The 22,384-nt window shown below is 35.8% G+C and overlaps 1 pseudogene; it reads left to right on the forward strand.

Annotated features, from left to right (window-relative positions):
- The first annotated feature begins 5,004 nt into the window (after positions 1-5,004).
- On the forward strand, positions 5,005-13,026 carry LOC107771433 (protein cornichon homolog 1-like; annotated as a pseudogene).
- The last annotated feature ends 9,358 nt before the right edge of the window (positions 13,027-22,384 follow it).

Here is a 22,384-nt window from a genome sequence, read left to right on the forward strand (position 1 = left end):
TGAGCATTTGCATTACGTTCAGCTGTTTGAGGTCTTGAGTAGTTTCATATGACATATTATGACTTGTTTGAATCGTTGGTTTTGATTTTTAGATGATTCGGGATTGATTCGGAAGAGGGATTCTCATGTTAGAAGCTTTGAGTTGGAAGAGTTGACTGAGTTTGACTTTTTGCGTATTTGATCCCGGATCGGAGTTTTGATAGTTATGTTAGGTCCGAGTGGTGATTTTGGACTTGGGAGTGTACCCAGATTTGCATTTGGATAATTTTAGGAGGTTTCGGCACGAATTGGCGAAAGACAGAAATTTGAAGATTTGGAATGTTCATAAGTTTGACCAAGAGTTGACTTTGATGATGCCGTGTTCGAATTGTGGTTCCTGGAATTGGAATAGCTTCTTTATGTCATTTGGGACTTGTGTGCAAAATTTGATTCCATTCCGAGTTGGATTGATATAGTTCGACATGAATTTTGGAAGTTGAAAGTTCAAAAATTCATTAAGTTCGATTCGAGGTGCGATTCATGATTTTGATATTGTTATGTGTGGTTTGAGGTCTCGATTAAGTTCGTGTTATGTTATGGGACTTGTTGGCATGTTTGGACGGGGTCCCGAGGGGTTCGGGTGTGTTTCAGATTGACTTTGAACCATTTCGGAGTTACATGAGATTGCTGGTTTTCTAGAGTTTTAGTTGTGCTTCGTGATTGTGGGAGATGGAACGCGATCGCGATGGGTATTTTTGTCAGTGGAGCTATTTTTTCTTCGCGTTCGCGCTTCAGAGATCGCGTTCGCACTTTGTTGAAGTTTTTAGTCTTCGCGTTCGCGTCCATGGCTATGCGTTCGCGTAGTGTTGAGCGGGGCTAGTCAGTCTTGATGGGTTCTTCATCGCGTTCGTGATGGTTTGTTCGCGATCGCGGAGGTTTGGCAGTATGCTTCATCGCGTTCGTGAGGTTGTTTCCGCGAATGCATAGAGTAAAGTGTGGTAGTGTGAGTTTGTGCTTTGCGAACGCAAAGCTGCTACCGCGTTCGCGAAGGGTATTGCTGGAGCAGTGATATAAAGTACTCTATTTCGAAGGTTTTGGCCATTTGAGCATAGTTTGAGCTATGTACTCGGATTTGGACGATTTTGGAGGCGATATTTATCACATGGATTGGGGTAAGTGTCTTATACTCGGTTTTGATTATATTCTGTATTTCCATCTTCATTTTTGGCATTTGATTCATGATTTCAAAAGGAGAAATTGAAGGGTTTTGTCTAAACTTTCCTAAAGAAAAATTTTGAGTTTTGAACATTGATTCAGAGTCGAAATTGAGTGAAATTAGGATGGTAGGACTCGTAAATGAATGAGTTGTCGAATTTTGTGAGTTTTGTTGAGTTTCGGGTGCGGGCCCGAGTTTGAATTTTTGGTTGACCTTGAGTAAATGCATAAAGATTAAACCTTTATCGATTGGGTTTGCTTCCTATGGCATTATTTGATGATTTTGAGTTGATTTTGGCTAGTTTCGAGCTGTTTGGAGGATGATTTGAGCAGTATGGCGCTTCTAGTATATCGATTTGGCTTGTTTGAGGTAAGTGTCTTACCTAACTTTATTGAGAAAAAATTTTCCTACTAATTGCTATTGTTTGCTATATGCGGGGGTGATACATATATGAGGTGATGAGCGTATATGCATGTGCCAGGGTTAATCATGCTCGGGAGTAAATTATACGATTAATTGTGCCTTGTAGAAATTACGTGACCTTCTTATTTCATGTATTACTTGACTTCTAGATTACTAAGAATATGAAATTAAATGCTAGAAACCAAGATCTGGCTTATTATAACTTGATTAAAATTTGACGGATTTTTGTGAAACTATTGATGTATTTAAGTCGGGCACCACTATGCTTAATCACCAATACATCGCTATGACCGTTATTCTTGAGATATTGGATTCTATACTTGAGTTGAAGATCATTTTGAGACTTGTTGAAATATTTGTACAATAAAGTAATTGAGGTTTATTGAATTGTTATTGGCTTGAAACCTGTGATTGATGTTCATTTGGAATATTCGCTTAAACACTCTCCTTGATGTTATTCATGCTTCCTACCATGCTTGTCATTGATATACATATACTTGGTAAGGAAGAGTGTAAAGAACGAAAAGTGATGTTGTGCCATTGCATATACATTATCATGTGAGGAAGAGTGTAAAGCACGAAGGGTGATGCCGTGCCCTTTTATTTAAATTATCATGTGAGGATAAAAGTAAAATCACGAAGGGTGATGCCGCGCCGTTTTATTTATATTATCGTATTTTCATTTACATTATCATGCGAGGAGGAGAGTAAAAGCACGAAGGGTGATGTCGTGCCATTTTATTTATATTATCATATTTTTATATTATCATGTGTTCATGGCACGAAGGGTGTTTCCATGCAGGCGAGGACGATGGACATGTACTATGTTATGATATCTTTTTCTTATGTATACATTCATGCCTTTACTTTGAATTGTTACTGTTGTACTTATGCTTTCTATATGACTTGTCGTGGTTGTTCTGTCTTTGTCCTCTATCTCAATTGTTGTTGTGTTATCTATACATGCTAGTTGTTTAACTTGCAAATATCATATTTTTTCTTCTTGTTGTTATATCTACATCCATGTTGTTCCCTATTTATTGCACTTTCGTATAAGCCTTCTACCATGTTAGTTATTCATGCCTTCTATTTGTTAGCTCATGAAATCGTGCTTTCTCTCTTATTTGTTATATCTACATCCAGGCTTTCTACCATGCTAGTTAGTGAAATTTGTGTTCTTCTTTCCTAATTCCTATCATTACTTCTATGCCTTTTACCTAGTCTGTTACCATTGTCCATACAGACTGCCTTGTTCGTTATAACTACATGTGTACTTCCCGCTTTGTCATTATTGTTACTGGCATTCTTTCATCTGGTTGGTATTGTTATACGTATATTTGGGGAGGATGAGATAAATGCACGAAGGATGTTGCCGTGCCACTCGATTTGATATCTTGAGTACATTTCTCACATTATGAAAGTTATGGATTTACTATCGTGGTTTGTTGGTTATCGCTCTAAGAAAAGGATTGGTCGAGGTATTGAGGAATATTTAATTGTGATTTCTTCTAGTAATCATTTACTGCTTTGCATATTCATTTATTGTACTCTTTTCGTTATGTTGTAATTTTGTTCTATTGATAGTCTTCTGCGCGGGTTATATCAGTGAGTATTTTTTAACTAAAAAGCCTCATCACTACTTCACAGAGGTTAGTCAAGATAATTACTGAGTATATGGGGTCGGTTGTACTCGTACTATACTTCTGCACCTTACGTGCAGATCTTGGAGCGGAGCTGCAGTGGATGACGGGGGCTGACACTGAAGATGTTCGTGCCTTCCGGGTGTGGCTACCACTTGTCCCTGGGTGATTTTAGAATTGAATCCTGTTTATATACATTTCAAACAGAAGTTGTATTCATTTCTTATCAGTCTTAGTAGCTCATGACTTGTACTACCAGTCCTTGGGATAATGTATGGAATCGAGATATATCATTTGTTGGTCACCTTTACTTTATTAGAATTGTGTTAACAATTAAGTGGCTGACCTAACGGGTTGGGTTAGGTGTCATCACGACTAGTGAATTTTGGGTCATGACATCATCAGAGTCTGAGACTCCTACTCCTGATTCACCCTTTGTATCTTCTCCTAATTTATCATCATTTTCATTGAGTTTAAATGAGGATGTTGCAGGTGATTCCACATTATCACATCGACCTAGTGGGGTGAAGAAAGTAAAAATGAAGAGAAATAGATGAAGATTATATGAAAATGGTCCAATCAAAATATAATCAGATTGTTGAGGTGATGAAAGATTCAAATAAGACAAAAAAGAAGCTTTGAGACTAAAAGAACTCAAAGAAGAGAATAAAATTTTACTCTTCGATGTGGATTCTGTTGTAGATCCGAATTGTCGTGAATTTTTGTGACAAGAACAAAAACGAATAATGAATAAAAGAACTCAACAATTTCAACAGCCACAACCCCAACAATCCTCTACACCCATTCACTCAACACTTTAATGATTTTGGTGTATTTGACAACGACTTACATCCCAACTAAATTATTATGTTATTTAATATAGTTTAATTTTTATGTATTTTTTAATTTAATGTGTTTTTAATTTTAATGTATTTTCAATTTACACGTTTCAATTTTAGCAACCTCTTGTATTTTATATTTGCACCTTTCCTTTTTGTGATGGTTATATAGTTTTTTATACAATCATAACTTATAATGAAATTAACTTACAATTTTACATAAAAATAATATATGCAGGAAAATTAATTTATCAAATTATACGCCAAAATTAAGAGGTAAAGTTAATATTATAAAGATATTACATAAACATAATTAGGTATATATAATATGATAAATTAAAAGAGTTAAATAGTAATATAATAATAGGAAATAATAATGGAGTGGGCGAATAGTATCACTGTTCACATTCCAAAATGGAGACAAATTTGCAGCTGAATTAGAGTAAAATTCTTCTATTTTTGACTCCAAAATGGAGTTTGGAGGTAAAAAGGAAAGGTGGACTGAAGACGGGGGGTACAAATAGCACGTTGGGGAAGATGGCCTAAATCAGTCAGGTAAAAAAGCTCCAAATTCTTGAAGTTGATAAAATATTGTAAGAACCATTTTCTAAATATAAAAAATACACACACATTTAACCTAAAACAAAGGCGTTTTTCTTATGCTCTGTTTTCCACACCTTTTATGATTGGTGTTGTTCGGTAAAATACTAGATTAAATTTGAGATAATTTTACTATAAGATTGGTGAAATAAAATTATGATATAAATTATAGTGTTACTTTTATTTGCTAAGAGGGTGGAGTAATAATTTCGAAATTATCTCAAAATAATTAATGCTACCATAACTTATTTTTCAATCAACCGACCCTAAATAATCATCTTAATTCTTGTTCTGTATCCTTTTCTCCGAGGAAACAAAAAGTCTCATTTCTGAAAAAGGCCAAAGACACCCCCTGAATACTTTTTCTTCTTTTGCCTGGGGCTGTTCCTCCCAAGAAAACACCAGCCATCATACTAAAATTTGCTGGGGTTTTCTTCTAAATCACCATTTTTACAGATTTGCTTTTTCTTCCTCTGCATGTGAAAAAACAAACAAACCAAACAGAAGAAAGCAAAACAAAAATGGCTTGGGAACCTATTCTTTGGCTGATATTTTTAGTCATTAATATATCCCTCATCTCATTAATCATCTATCAGGTACCCTTTTTGCCCTTTATTCCCGAACTCCATTCAGTTTCTATTCTTTGTTTCTCTTTCATATGGTTTTTGGAAGATTAAATGAAAATTTAATTTAAACGTTTATTTCACAAATTCTATTTCGGAAAGTTATATTTTCTTTTCAGAAATTTAATGATTATTTGTGTATAACAAAGTATTACTAGTGATTAGTGCATAGTTAATTAGTTATTGTTATATTTTGTTTTATTTTTTTTCTGTATTTATTGTGTGTTATTTTTAGGAGTCATCTTTGACAAAGTTTCAACTAATATGTTCATCTAATAGTTATAAAAAGAATCTTTGTAGACTTGTAATAAAGTTGATGACTAAAGGTTTGAGTTTTTTCTTGTATACGTTTCTAGGTTTAAATGTTTTTGCAGTTATGAAGGTTCTTGTTAGTTATTTACTTCATTTCAAGACCACTAAATTGTTCTTTTTATGCACATTATGTTAATTTTATGTCTGAAGTTGTTTATTTGGCTTTTTGTAGATTGTGTGTTTAACAGATTTGGAAGCTGATTATATGAACCCTTACGAGTCTTCGTCTCGTATCAACTCTGTGGTCCTTAAAGAGTATATATTACATGGTGCATTTTGCATCCTATTCCTTATCACAGGGCACTGGTTTATCTTCCTGCTAATGCTTCTTCCTGCTTACTATAATGCCAGAAAGTAAGTTTCTTTTTTCAAATTTTATGTCTTTTACAAGTTGATATTCATGCTATGTAGTTGGACATTATACTTCCATTCCTGACACCAGATTATATTTTCAATGCTCTGTTTCGAATGCCAACAAATTCACAAGGGATTACTGTCTCTTTCATGTGCTTAGTTTCAATAAGTGAATTTATCTACTCGGTAAAGGAGAAGAAACAGAAGTGGAACCTTCACGGGTTCGAGCCGTGCAAACAACCTCTTGCAGAAATGCAGGGTAAGGCTGTGTACAATACACACTTGTGGTCCGGCCCTTCCCTCGACCCCGTGCATTGCAGTAACTTTGTACACTGGGCTGCCCTAAAGGAGAAGAAACGGTTTTCTAGAATGTACATATGTCGAGAGGAATTTCTTAAAATGGGAGATACGTATGGCTTACCGTAAAAAATGTCGCTGTTCGTTAATCTTCTGATTACTTGTTCGGCTATTTTGTTTTGTCAAAGTATTGTGGAGAACTTGGTGTCTGTATAGGTATGCAACCTCATTGCTTACTAATGCTGATATGCAGCTCACTGCTTTTATCTTATTTTATTCTGTCGCTATTACTTTCTGAAATTAGCGAAGGAGCTTGGTAGATTGATATTTGACCTGATGCTATTGCTTAAGTTATAAAGTGTATATTTACACCTTATGTATGATAAAATAAAACTCTTCCTGATCTGTCCTTTCAATATCTTAAAGAGATACCACTTAAGGTCTCTTTTACTGTTGTGCAGTTTGCAACTATGCCTATAACTGTGGTAATTCAGTTTACTGGAAAACTCCATTCTAACAGATTTACGTGTGAGGGAGATGAATTTTCTAGATAGACAGATATTATATGTGATAAGGAGGAGTACGAGCTGCTTCTTAGTCAATGGTTAAGCTCAGATGTTGACAGACCAGTTGCCAAATTCTATGTTTATACTTCCAAATATGGTTATGATTGAGCTGTTCATAACTGCATCTCAAGAAACTTTTGCAAGATCTAAAATCTGCGGAACGTAGTATAAGAAAATAATAAGAGCGTTATTCTATTACAGTAGATACATGTGCAATGCTTTCTAAATTGAACAAAAAAGTAAGAGGAACTGGATGACACACAGTGGCAGAAAAAGCTTAAAAGTCTGTCTATTATCGACCACAAAAATTCATGGTGGTGGAATGAATAAGGTGCATGGAGATTTTAAGCAAAAGGAGACTGGTATAGAAAGTTATTGACATCGAAAGATGGAGAGAGCTTTTGAATAGTAAAAGAAGTTAAGAAGACAATTAGCAGAATCTCATATAAAGCATAACGACTTCTACTAGAAGTTAGGGATGCTGGAAATGGAGAAAGAACTTTATAAGCTAAGCTAACATGATTGTGAGAGAACAATTTCCTTTCTCAAAACAAAGAGAAGGTAAAGATAATTTCCAATAAATTGTGACAGGAGAGAGTGAAACAAAAGAGAGATAGCGATGCTGCTATTCTGATCAATTGCTCAACACAATTGATGAGGATAACTACAGATCTTCATACATTTGTGAGAGACTTGAACCTTAGCTCCTAAGTTTCTTCCTCTTCTACCAACCTTGAACTCTTGACCTAGTGGGGTGGAGTAAACTCCCTCAACCACGATGGCAAGAATGGCCGGTGAGACATAAACCTTAGCCACACTCATAGAGTTAGGTCTACTAAGATGAGAGAGTATGACAATTAGAAGAGTATGTGGTCCAGATGATATCTTTATAGTGGTTTTCTTTCAGTTAAATATTCATTTGTGTCTTCTGCTGTGACGATGCAGCTTGTTTTGTTTACATATTTACATGAAATCAACACAAAGGATTCTAGATACAATTTAAAATGTATGTTCTTAGATGCTTTTTTAGATTGCTTTATTTTAATCTTAACTAAGGGAGGTGTTATTGCATTGCAGATTCTTAAACCGGCAGCATCTTATTGACGTGACTGAAGTTTTTAGGTTCATTGAGTCTGAGAAGAAGATTCGGATATTCAAGCTGGGTTTCTACTTGGTCCTCTTTGTTCTAGTGCTTGTCAGGTTTTATTATGACTCTTGACCCTATTATTTTCCTACTTTTACTCATATCCTCTCTCAAGATATGCTAATACATAGCTTGATTGCTGTTTCTACATAGAATATCCAATGGAGGGACGCATCCTACTTTGCTATCAGTTTTCCAGTCCAATGATGGAGATTTTGATATTCGCTCCTCAGTTCTTGAATTCTAGACAGTTTTTAGGTCTGATTAGGTGTCTCCTTTGATTTTGAAAAGTAAAATGTGTTCTTTTTCTCATAATAAAACAGACAGGAATGCATATGTTGATATGACTCCCTGTTCTTGTTTGCACTCCATTTTAGGCTTTCTGTTTCTTTGGTTTTTTTAACTATTAATAATTACTGGTATAAAATAATAAAATAAAGATTATAGAATAAGCTTGGGTCGATCCAATGAGAATATCTTGCATCTTATACAGCTGTAGTTTGCTCAAAGTTTCTTCACATCTTGTGGAGCCTCTATCTAACCATCTGATAAGTCCAGTAATGATGTATTATAATTAAACTCAATTCCAATTTTAGCTCCAGAGAAAAACTTTGGCCTTAGTACAATGTATTCCAGTTTCCATGGTATGAGCTTGACATTTTTTAATTCAAATTACAGCTAACAGATGACAAGGTTGTCCATCTGCATTACAGTACATGGAATCTTGAATATTTTTTTCTTTTTTGATAAGGAATCTTGAATATTCACTTAAGGAGAAGTGATCAAGATTATCTTAAGAGCTACTAAAAAAGGAATGGCCAGTGTTTGTTTGGAAAAGTTGGTACTTGTGAATTGATGTTGAAAAGTATATTGGAGCTGCAGATAGCTAGAGAAAAGAAATGGTAGGCTAGCACAAAATGATGTCACATGTTCAGTTAAGCAGTAGCAGCCATACTCATACAACCAGTGTAAAATGAAAAATATTGTAGGTTAACCTGAGTGGTATTGTTTAGTTACTGAAAACTGCGATATTGGTCTGGAGTAAAATGTTAGCTCAAAAATGTTATTCCCTCTGTCCGAATTTATCTGACACTCTTTCTTTTTTAGTCGGTCTCATTCCCAAAAAGAATGACACTTTTCTATATTTAGTAACAATTTAAACTTCTTATTTTTCCTTTAATGTGATGATTTATAGCTATACAAATTTCTTTGGCTTGTTTTAAACCACAAGTTTCAAAAGTCTATCTTTCATTCGTAAACTTTGTCCCCGGTTAAACACCTTAACACCATCGCGTAAATTGGGACGGAAGGAATATCAAATTCTCTTAGCTTCGGGCTGTTCGAAGATGTGATAGAGCTACATGTAAGAATTGTAAGGTTATACCAAGAGAAACACTAACTTCTACCCACCATAGACTAGTAGTCTTAGATGTGAGAGGAAGAGTATTGCATCTAAGGATAATACAAGATATCGAGAATTAAGGGATGGGTACTAAAGGGCACAAACCAAGTAGCATTGAAGGACATGTTACAGAAAGAAGGGGCATGGGATGTAGAAGGATACGCAGATACTGAATGGAAGGAAATGTCAAGTAACACTGAGAAAGTAGCAAGTGAAGTTCTAGGAGCATCTAAAGGTCTAGGGACTCGACCAAAAGATTTGTGGTGGTGGAATGAGGAAGTGTAAAAGGCTGTTAAGATCGAGAAAGGGTGATCCTTATCAAAGAAGACCTAGAGGGAGTACTAAAGGAAGCTACTAAATTCATAAGGAAGAGAAACCTTGAGGAAGACAAGAGAGCTAAGAGAGAAGACAAGAAAGTAATCATCAGAGCTAGAGGGAAAGCTCTAGATTGTTCGTACGAAAAGTTAGGGATACGAGAAGAGAAAGCAAAATTTTATAAAGTAGCACAGCTAAGAGAGAAGTAAAGATTTGAACTAGGTTAAGTGCATCAAGGACGAGTCCTAGATAGTCTTACAAGGAGATAGTGAGATAAAAAAGAGATGAAGAGCCTATTTTGATCAATTGTTCGACTCAAGCCACTAGGATAATTTGTCAGATCTTCATACTTTTGTGCTAGACAACAACTGTGACTACACTCGTAAGATTAGACTCATAGAAATAAGGGATGCCATGAAAAACGTGGAAGTTAGAAAAACTTGTGGACCTGATGGTGTCCCTATTAGAAGTTTGGAAGTGCCTCGTAGAAGTTGAAGTAGGAATTACAAACACTCAATTCCTTCTAAAGAAGTATTTATCTCTTTTACACCAAATTGTTCAAATACTTGAGTGAGTCAGAACCCATATGCCAGTGCATCCCTTCCTTGAGATGGGGTGGCTGCCCTAGTTACGTGCTTTGATCCGAAGAGTACTTCGATTCTCGTATTCAAGAACTAAGGAGATATTCATAGTTGTGATAACTATCAGGGCATTAACTTTTCAGCCATACGATGAAGCTACGCGAAAGAGTAATCAAGCGGAGACTTAGGTTACCAATTTGGATTTATGTCTTGTAGGTGTACAATAGAGGCTATATTTTACTAAGAAGATTAATGTAAATTTATAAGTAGAAAAAGAACCTACACTTGATATTTATTTACTTAGAAAAAGCATATACTAGAGTGCCAAGGAATGTCCTTTGGTGGGTATTTAAAATAAAAGAACTCATGTCGAATATATATAAATGTCATAACGAGTATGTAAAAAGCAACTGTCACACGTGTGAGACTAGCATCAAAAGACATAGTGGAGTTCCCCATCACTGCGAGTTTGCACCATGACTCTTTGCTAAGCCCATATCTTTTTACCCTTGTCATAGATGACTTAACCAACAATATGCATGATGAGGTTACCATGGTGCATGCTCTTTCCGGATAATATGTCTTAATTGATGAAACTAATGAGATTGTCAATCAAAAACTCGAGCTGTGGAAAAATACTTTAGAGAGTAAAGGATTCAAGATAAGTAGGGGTAAGTTAGAATACATGCACCACAAGTATAGCCAACGAGATAGGAGTGAAGTTGAGGGGAGATTAGATGGAATTGAGGTGCCTAAATATAGACAGTTTAGATATCTAGTTTCAATGTTCGAGGAGAATGGAATGATAGATTAAGATGTTATTTCTACTTTACTTTATCAAAAAATAGAAGAACGAAATAGATGGAAGATGTTACACACAAGATTAAAATAGGATGGCTGAAATGGAAGAGTGCCACAAAAGTGTAATGTGATAGGAAGATACATACTAAAGTGGAAGACAAGTTTTATAAAACGACTGTAAGGTCGGCAATGTTGTATGAGAGTGAATATTAGGCATCTAAAGCCCAACATATCCACAAGATAAGTGTTGCAAAAATGTTAAGATGGATATGTGGTCACACAGGATTAGATAAGATAAGAAATGATCACATCCGTCAGAAGGTGCAAGTAGCGCATATGGAGGATAAAATGAGAGAATGTTGCTTGGATGTTCTTGCCACGTGTTAAGTAGGCCTCCAGATGTATCGGTTCTTAGCGTGCAAAAATGATGATTGAAGATGTTGAAAGAGGAAGAGATAGACCTAAAATTACATGAAAAGAAGTTATATCAAAAGCTTTGGAATATCTTGGAATCTAGGTAGATCTTGCAAAAAGTTAGATAACATAAGAAAGTTGAAAATCCATATAGGTGATACCAACTTGAAGGCTAATATTTACTAGGAGGCTCTTAGTATATTAGAGATATAATCACTAGAGTATATTAGAGAATTCCTAGAAAAAAAAATAATCCTTAACTGCGGAGTATTGAAATATTATGGACCTAACTAGAGTAGTTATGATATTGAGGATCTATACAACCGAAGCTTGGGATTGAGCTGTTGTAGTAGTTGTGTGTGTATATATATATATATAGGGGGGGGGGGATGGTTATGACCATACATTTAGATTCCTACTTATCCGTGTTCTGTGCTTGAGTGTCTACAATTATAAGTACAATAGTCGAAAGCAAAATGGAGAATCAAAAGTTATGTAGGAGAGAGAGAGAGAGAATCAACTAAAGAAAATTTATTTGTTCGACTAAGAACTCATTTCAGAGCAAGTAGGAACATCTTGCTTGTAGTTAAAGTTACTTGTGGCGTTGAAATCCCAGCCACGATGGCTCTTATATTTTTGTATGCTTTTCTGAATCCTTTTATGAAGCAAAGTATGAAGTCGCTATGAGGTCATTGGTATTGTAAATTATGCATAGTAAAGTGTTAATTCATGCCTACAGATTTTGCATCGTATTTCTGAACAGAATAGATGATATAGCTGTTTTATGAAATGTTTGACATAGTTTCAATAGCAAAAAGCACTTTTGATGATGTTCTCTTTCTGGAAAATCCTGTCAATTATGGAAGGAGTAGATGTCATCTTAACAAAAAAGTTTGATTATACCCTGCTACACCATAAGGATGGGCATATTTAGTTGTATAAAATACTGTTTGCGGCATTTAGAAGCCTTCTATTCCTCTTCTGATATATTTTTGTTGACTATAACATACTATATACTACTAAAAAGGGTCGTTGCCTTTCTTTTCTGATCAAAATGATTTCTTCCATGCAGTCTGGTCCTATCTTTTATCAACGCTCTAGTCGATGAAGATGATGCTATCGATTTTGGTTCCTTACCACTGCCCAGTTTCTTTTGAAGATATTTTCCAGTTTTTGGTCAAGGAGATAGATAGCTGAGGTCTATCAACCAATATAGTCCTGGGAAACGTCTGCTTGAATTCCGAGCTAACCTACTTACTCTAATTTGTATCTGCTGGTTATTTTTGAAGAAAAAATTGTTCAAACTATATCAGGGCTGACTTTTGACAGCCATTTCGACATTAGATTGTTCGCTTACTCTTTTTGCCTCAGTCTGGACTCTTCTTCAGTTCGACTTTTGGTTGGGTAACTCTGGCAGTTGAATATCCATATGAGCTATATGTGACTTAATTTAGAGGTTACATTATCTTGTAAATGTCCTGTAGACTTTTTTCTAATAGAAAGCCTCATTTTGTCTCCCAGATTGGAGGATTTTTTGTTTTTGGCTTTTGCTTTATGTGTTTCCCTATAGCATAACACAGAGCTGCTTTAACACATCTAGTTTGACTTTAATTTTGGCATATTATGTAAATAATTGAAGAATTTGTGAACACGGAAAAAGTATTTCTCTCCTCAATAGTCAGTAAATCAATATATAATAGTATTTCATTGCATCATTTCATGCTCATAATTTAAATGAATAATATGTTTCTTAACAGATTTAGTCATAAGTTTGAGATTTGAACTGCTTCTAGTTGGCTTATTGGAACTCTTTATGGTTATCCAATTACGAATGTGAAACATTGATATTCAATTGTTAAAATGAAAGATAAAAATGATATTACTTCAAGCTAATAGCAATTTCTTTGTAGAGAATAATAAGAGTTAACAGAAATCTCGTCTTTGTTTCTCGCGTATGAAGACACTATTACATTTAAAAATAAATAAACAAAGCTGTATCAGCTCCTTTTGAATCCCTTTAATGTGTCACGAATGATCCCTTTAAAATTATTGTATGGTCAAGAATATACTTTTTTTTTTCTGGCAAAATATAAAATCAGCCGGTCGTTCAAAATTAATTGTATTTTTTAGCCAAAAAGTGTATAATATGTACACACAAAAAATACAATTAGTATAGCGATTATTTTTGGGACAGCTAAAAATATATATTTCTCCTTCCAGTGACCGATAAATTAGCGGGCCAACTTTTTTTTTTATTTAAACCCCTCCCAAATTAGGAGGATCTATAGCGGACCAACTTAATCTTGCATCTGTCGTAAAAATAGCACGGGCTAGCCAGTTTTCGGACTAGTCATGGAAAAATAGCCAGCATTTGCAAAGTCATTGAAAAATAGTCACTATTTTGCTGCTACACGGAAAGTTCTAGCATAATATATTGGAGATCGGTGCACCTGTGTATGAACTTCCATCATATTATGTTGGGCCGGTATATTATATTGGAACTCCAGTATATTATGCTGAAAGTCCAGTATACTTATGCTTGAACTCCAGTATATTATGCTGGAGTATTTTCAGGATTTTGAACAGTGTTTTTGTTCAAATTTATCTTTACATGAAAAGTAGCTAAATTTTAATTATTTTTAAAATTGTGACTATTTTTGAATGACCACTTGTAAATATGACTATTTTTGAATTTCTCTCGCATACGTTGATAAGTGATTATTAGGGAGACAAGACTTTGACATTTCACGTACAACTGTTTCATGAGTTACCTTTCTCTGTTTACGTGAAAACTACGGTAATTATTGAGTGCTCGTTTGGTACAAGGGATAAAGAATAATTAATTTTGGGATTAAATTTGAGATGAGTTTATCCTACGTTTGGTTGGGATAAAATCGTGGTATAATTAATTGCGGGATTAATTATTCCGGGATTGTAATATTTTTTTTTATCCATATAGGAGGTTGGGATAACTAATCCCGAAATAATTAATCATGCGATAACTTTTTTTCCAACTACGCTCGCAAATTTAGTAGATCAGGCCAATCTAGATTTTGAAAAAGCGCAATGGAGACTTTTGCACTTTTTGTTGATTTTTTATGTTAGGCATCTATTACTTAGTTACTTGATTAATTCGTTTTTGACTCTCAAAATTTGAACTGGCTCAATTGGGATAGAGGAAGTATTTATTTGGGCAAGTTACATATTTAATCGATCAACGAAAAAATTATATCCGCTAGCGTGAACAGGCAAAAATTCCGCATTCCAATCATCATTAATCTATATTGTTAACTGGCGTCCAGGCTTGTATGTTGGTTTTATTAGCCCAAATGTTGAGCCCAGTAGGACAAGGCATTTATGAGATTTTTATCTTCCTATACACTATTTAAAACCTTATTACCCTCAATACTCAAGTTTCAATTTAATTATATGGTCATATACAATTTACCAATTATATACAAATAAGTTTTAAATGAGTATCCCTTTATATTAGGAATTGAATAAGGAATATCGGTTATTTTCTTATCCCTTTATACTCCCTCCCCCTCTCTCTCCGTCTCTCTACTCTCCTTCTCCGTTTTTCCCCAATTTTTCTTCATTTAATGTTCTCTGTTTTTTTATGCTTTCTTGTAGTATAGAGTTTTAATGAAATTTATCAATGGATTTCAATCGTTTTAACTTAGCAATTCTCTTTCATGTTGCACAATTTATGTTCGAATTAAAATTGTCAATCAATAAATTTTGAAGTTGTTTGATTCTCCACCATTGACAGCCATTAAAAACTTTCGAAGCTTTGAATTCGAATTTGAGTTTTTAAAAACTATTATTTGTTTGGATTGGGTGTTATTGCAAACAATTGAGAATGTTTTTTTAGAGTTTATATCTCAATTTTGAGGGTGCTTGGTGAAAATTAGACTTGATTTTGGCTGAATTTCATATTGAAACTCGAAGAAGAAGAAGAAGAAGAAGAAGAAGAAGAAGAAGAAGAAGAACATATGACATACAATATACTTACGAAATTGTAGTAAAGTTTATTATAATTATATATAAATTGTATTATATTGTAGTTATATATATATATTTTTTATTTGAATGTTGTATGAAAGTTGAAAAATACTTGGATAATATATGAATCGTTGTATAAAATTTATAATTAAGTTATTAATATTATCTTTTTACATAAAGTTGTTGATATGTATCAAAATTGTATTAAGAAAGTAAGTTTTGATTGGAATTTTAGAGAGGAAGAAGCACACACCACATACATTAGACTTATTTTCTCCAAATTACTATGGAAAGATAGAAAACTCAGTTGAATTCGTTATACATACATCTTAAACTAAAAACTCATGAATCGTGATATTGTGGTTCAACGTGTGTCCTAGGCCTTTTTCTCTTTTCTTTCATTCTCCTCGTGTGATAACTAATCCTGAAATAATTAATCATGTGATAACTTTTTTCCCAACTGGCAAATTTAGTAGATCAGGCCAGTCTAGATTTTGAAAAAGCGCAATGGAGAGTTTTGCACTTTTTGCTAATATTTTATCATAGGCATCTATTACTTAGTGACTTGATTAATTTGAACTGGTTGCACTTAAATTGCACTCATCTATTGCCCCTCTTTGCTTGAAAACACGAAGTATTTTTGAGCAAAGAAACAAGTAAGCGACGTAATTGATTTTCTGACCCGACACTTATTTAAAAGAAAAGAAAGATGGATAGAAGATTGTGACCGAGCCCTGGTATATCTGAGCTGCCTACATATCCTTGGCTATAAAGGAATCAGGCTATGCGTAGTTCAGAAATGAATGAAGTGATGGAGTGTGTGGAGAGGATGAGAGAGTTGAGTGAGGTTCCGTCGAGGCTCCGGTCCGTGGTTCTATTATTACATTAAAATCAAAACCTAAAAGAACTAAACAAGTCTATCAGCTATGAGTTACAAGATTCCTATCTATAAGTCTTCTGAAACTTGATCTTGAATCTTGAATGGTTCTTCATGCAGACTTTTGATTTGAACCTTGATGCTTGCTAGTTGCAGGTGCTAGTTCATTCTTCTTCAGCTTTTCGGAACAAGACGATACATGCAAAGCTTGTGACTTCAGCCATGTCTTGAGCAGTTCACATCTTTCATCGGCTTCTGCATTTTGGATTCACTTTTTTTTTATTTTCTTTTATTCTGGATTGAGACTTCTTCCTTTGGTCATCTCGGACTGTCGACTCGCATTCTTGAGGCGATCTTATGCTACTTCTAACTTGAATTGAATTCTGAAATGACTTCCCTCGTTCTCCAGGTGGGAGCCTGCTACTGACTTGAAATTTGAAGTAACTCTGAAATGAATTCCCCCGTTCTCCAGGTGGGCGCCTGATGCTTCTTGAACTTGAAAATTGAAAGTTGACCCTGTTCTTCAGGTGGGATCCTGATGCCTCTCTAACTTAAAATAAATTCTTTCATTCTCCAGGTGGGTGCCTCGTTCTCCAGGTGGGCGCCTGATGACTTAAAACTTGAAATAAATTCCTCGTTCTCCAGGTGGGCGCTTGATGACTTAAAACTTGAAATAAATTTCCTCGTTCTCCAGGTGGGCGCATGATGACTTAAAACTTTAAATAAATTCCCTCGTTCTCCAGGTGGGCGCATGATGACTTAAAACTTGAAATGAATTCCCTCATTCTCCACGTGGGCGCCTGCTACTGACTTGAACTTGAAATGAATTCCCTCGTTCTCCATGTGGGCGCCTGCGACTGACTTGAACTTAAAATAAATTCCCTCATTCTCCAGGTGGGCGCATGCGACTGACTTTAACTTAAAATGAATTCCCTCATTCTCCAGGTGGGCGCCTGATGACTTAAAAGGTGAAATAAATTCCCTCGTTCTCCAGGTGGGCGCCTGATGACTTAAAATTTAAAATAAATTCCCTCGTTCTCTAGGTGGGCGCCTGATGACTTAAAACTTTAAATAAATTCCCTCGTTCTCCAGGTGGGCGCCTGATGACTTAAAACTTGAAATGAATTCCCTCATTCTCCAGGTGGGCGCCTGCTACTGACTTGAACTTGAAATGAATTCCCTTGTTCTCCAGGTGGGCGCCTGCGACTGACTTGAACTTAAAATAAATTCCCTCATTCTCCAGGTGGGCACCTGCGACTAACTTTAACTTGAAATGAATTCCCTCATTCTCCAGGTGGGCGCCTGATGACTTAAAACTTGAAATAAATTCCCTCGTTCTCCAGGTGGGCGCCTGATGACTTAAAACTTGAAATGAATTCTCTCGTTCTCCAGGTGGGTGCCTGATGACTTAAAACTTGAAATAAATTCCCTCGTTCTCTAGGTGGGCGCCTGATACTGACTTGAACTTGAAATGAATTCCCTTGATCTCCAGGTGGGCGCCTGCGACTGACTTGAACTTAAAATAAATTCCTTCATTCTCCAGGTGGGTGCCTGCTGACTTAAAACTTGAAATAAATTTCCTCATTCTCCAGGTGGGCGCTTGATGACTTAAAACTTGAAAACTAAAAGTTGACCCTGTTCTTCAGGCGGGCTCCTGGTACTTCTGACTTGAACCTAAAACCGATTTTTGAAATATTTTCCCTCGTCCTCTAGGTGGGTGCCTGCAATCAAAACAAACAAAACAAACAAAATTTTCTGTCCCAGTTTGCACTAGGAAGATTTGTGAGTTGTTAGCAAAAGTGTAAATCACCTATGCTATCGATGAAGGATGCAATGATGAGACTAGAACCAAAGACTCTACTAGGATGTGCGTCTCCTGTGGGTAAACCAAGAAAATTTTGACTAACAAATGCGTCTGCTAAAAATAAAACCTGAATGCCCCAAACTAGAAAGTGCATCTTCTAGGGGTGACACTTGAATAACCCAAACTAGGAAGTGCGTCTCCTAAGGATGAACTCAAACTACCCAAACTAGGAAGTGCGTCTCCTATAAACTGAATAACTCAAACTAGGAAGTGCGTCTCCTAGATGTGAGATTGAGCTTGAGGAAAACTATAAACTAAGCTTGACTAGAATAAAAACTGACCCCATTTTCCAGGCGGGACCGCTGAACTTAGGGAGCACTAAAGATTAATAACTAAGAACTGAAAATGGACCCTATTTTCCAGGCGGGACCCCTAAACTAAAGGAAAACTAAGATTAACAACTTAAGAGAATTAAAGACTGACCCTATTTTTCAGGCGGGATCCTGAATTCAAAGAAAGCTAAAGACTCTTCCGACTAGGGAGACTACCTAGGAGGTACGGTTCTTTTCAACTCTGGATGATGTCTAAAAGGTACAAACCTTCTCAAATAGCCTTTGTGCTGACAAAATCTGGGCACGACACCCGAAAGTTTCAAGCTTCCGAGCTTTGATTTGGACATAGTCTTTCCCTGTTTCAAACAAAGAAAACTTGTGAGTTTAAAACATGGTGGTTGGTTTGTGGCCTTGATCGTGAGGGCGATTGCTCCTACACTTAGCATGATAACTTTGATTTCAACTTGGAAGATCTTGATTGTTATTGACTAACCACTTTATCTGCCAACCCTTGCCACAGAAAACACCGCTGATCCGTTCAGAACCAATACCTTCTGTCTCTTGCATTGTGCTCATGAATTGACATTTACCGAACCTTTACATTTCACATGAATCCCGAAGCACGTCAATTGTCGCCTACTCAGTGCGCATACTGCTCTTTCCTGACTTATGCCACTTTGATATGCTAGCCAAAACTCCGCTTTGTGTAATCGGAAAGCTGGTAGCAAATTTTGAAGTCATTTCTCACTTGTTCTGACAAAACAGACTCAAGAGGACTTAACAAAGCAAGAAAAACAGAGAAAGGGGACAATGGAAAAAGATGACATCTAACAAGAAAATTACCAAGTAGAAGCTTATCAAATGTGGATACCAACTCTAATGACCATGACATACATTTTGGATTAAGTGGCCTGATCTTTCACGCAAGTCTGATCTTCAACTCTTGTTGTACCTCTAAGCCGTGAAACTGAGATTCAATGCTCCAATTATCCTGTTTGATTCACGATCCTTATTCGACTTGTAGTGCCCGAAGGGTTTTCACTATCAAGCATCTCTCATTTTGCTCTTTCTCTCAACTCACTATCGTCTTATGGTGCCCGTGAGGATTTTCACCAATAAGACTCTCTCATCTTGTTCTTTTCTTCTTATCTTCTCCGATTCTGCAGATGGCAAGGCATTGACCATAGTACAAACATCATATGCTCCTAGCATATCTATCTCGGCACTCTCAAAGATTATCTGGGAGGTCTTTTTTGGACTGTAACATGGCTTTTGGATGGGGTTAGAAAGAAAGGATATCATGAAGGCTCAAAATAATCAAAACAACAGGGTTAATTTATTTACAACTTTTGGAATCCATTTTAAAACTTTGCCCCAATTTCTAAAACAAGATAATTTGATTTTTTTTTTTGAAATGGAATTTCTAAGAAAACTCCCCACTCTTGACTTCGTGGGATTATGAAATGTTTTATTTGATGCGACCGAACCGTAAGGCTGCCTACGTATCTTGTGGTGACAATAATCAGGTCGAACGTAGTTCAAAGAACTACATGGTATGAGGATCTCTCTCTCTTTCGTTTTCTTTCTTTATTTTTCTTTTTCGTTCTACCTTTTCTTCTCTTTTTTTTTCTTGGATATTAACATTCAAACGGGAACAATTCTAGACCTTGACATGCACTTGATTCCAAAAGAGGGTTGCCACTGAAAGAAAAACATATTAAAGCTCAAAGGGTTGACAAGTGGTATTAGAGTTTGGATAGCAGAAAAATAGCCTTTCATCATTTCAACTCTAAAAATGCCAACTCAAGACACGTTTCAAAATGATTTCACCTGGATTATCCTGAAGGATTATCGTACATCCGAAGGATAGAACTAAAACTACTTTAGATTCCACTGCAAATTTTCTCTCTTCTACTGAGTCCTTGAGGTGCTTATCATTAGCTCAAAACCCTGCCTCTTTCTGAATGTGAAGTTCATTGTAATCTTTTCCCTTGAAACTTCATTATCTCATGACTCATTGCCAGAAAGATTTTGCTAATGTCCAAACCTTGCCACTGGTCATGAGGCATGTCACATTTAGTAGGCTAGAAAATGATGAATTGTATTGAATGGGAATGAGAATGCAAGAACAATGGGGAAGGGTAAAAAATTACATTTAAGAGAGAGAAGTGAAAAAGGACACGGGGGTTGAACAAGACAAGCAAAACACGATCCAAAACCCCTGATTGAACCAGTCTATTCGAAAGAATGACCAAATTAAAACCACAAGCAAATCCCTTTGGCACGAGAAAGGATTGAGATCTGCACTATTCTTGAGTCCTTTGGATAAGGTCGTAGGCTATTATTGGCATGTGAGACCAAGGGACATTGATATCCTCCATTTTGAATCAGCTCAATGAATCCTTTTAATTAATCAAGACCTTGAAGTGTTCAAAAAGGGTCAAGGGAAGTGCAGGTTTGTATCGAGTGGTACATGGTCTATGTTATCTTTTGATGTGAAAATGGATTGAAAGAAGATGTGTATGGTATTGAAAGCACACGAGTTGTCATTTCTGGCCAACATTGCTTTTGGTTGAATAGAATCGGAATGGTATTTGTTCAACTCCAAACTTGTCATGAGTCAACCTTTATTTTGGAAAATCTCTTTCTTTTTTATTTTTTATTTTTGAAAATAATTCGATCGAAACCGATGTAGGTTGTCTACGTATCCCACATCTGGTGAGAATCAGACCAAGCATAGTTCTGGAAAAGTGATAGACAGAATAAACTAAAATCTTTTTGGATTTTTCATTTATAATTATTTTTGGTTTTTCAAATACAAAATAGAAAGTACGCTAACAAAAGGCTCGACAAACTCAACTAGACTATGACAGACTCTGACATCACCTAAAAGACTCAATACTACTGGACAAGACCAGAAAGTAAAAGAAATATGAAAACAGACTCAAAAATATAAAAAGTCTCCTCAAACAGCATCTAAAAGCAACGGTCCTGACTGGGATGGTCCTAAGGCGTCTGGCATGCTCAACCTCTGTTAAGTGGATACAAACCTCAATGATAAGGATAAGACCAAACAGAGTTAGTGACTCAAGACACTATGTGAGACCATAACGCTTCCTATTGGGCACATGCAAGGCACGAGATGGGCTATTTCAACAAAATGACCTATGTGGCCAAGGGTGAAAACTCAATTAGGACGACCTCTAAAATATGGAAACACCTCACGGAGGCTCATAAACTCTCAGGAATTGCGGTCCCTAAAATTTCTTTGCAAAAATGACCCCACTTTGCATAAATGACCTATGTGGCCGAAAAATGGCTAAGCATGCAAGTTCAACATGAATTGACCTTAAACTGAGAGAACATCTTGTTGTGGACTTAGGCCTCTAAGACATGGGTTAACAAATCACTTTAAGAAAAATAGCCCTATTTTGCAAAATGACCGATGTGGCCAAACATGGCTAGGCATGCAAGATTTGGCTACGACCACCGAAGCCAAGAACTTAAGACTCACTAGGAAGACCGGACCCTATGTGGGTTGCCTACGTATCCCGCCTCGAAAAACGAAAATCAAGTATGCGTAGTTCGGAAAGATCATGAATAAAGTAAATAAACTCACTCTTTTTTTGAATTTTGGAATTTCTTTTTAATTTCCGAATGAAAGACTTACAAAGAAAAATAAATATTTTGGATTTTGATTTTTTCTTTTTTGAGAATTTCGAAAAGAAAGACTTCTAAGAAGAAAGAAAATATTTTTTTTGAATTTCGTTTTTTTTGGAATTGCAAAAGAAAAACTTCTAAAGAAGAAAGGAAATATTTTTGGAGTTTTGAACTTTTATTTTAAATTTATGAAAGAAAGA

This window comes from Nicotiana tabacum, chromosome 4 (assembly GCF_000715075.1).
Source record: "Nicotiana tabacum cultivar K326 chromosome 4, ASM71507v2, whole genome shotgun sequence".
NCBI classification, from domain to species: domain Eukaryota; kingdom Viridiplantae; phylum Streptophyta; class Magnoliopsida; order Solanales; family Solanaceae; genus Nicotiana; species Nicotiana tabacum.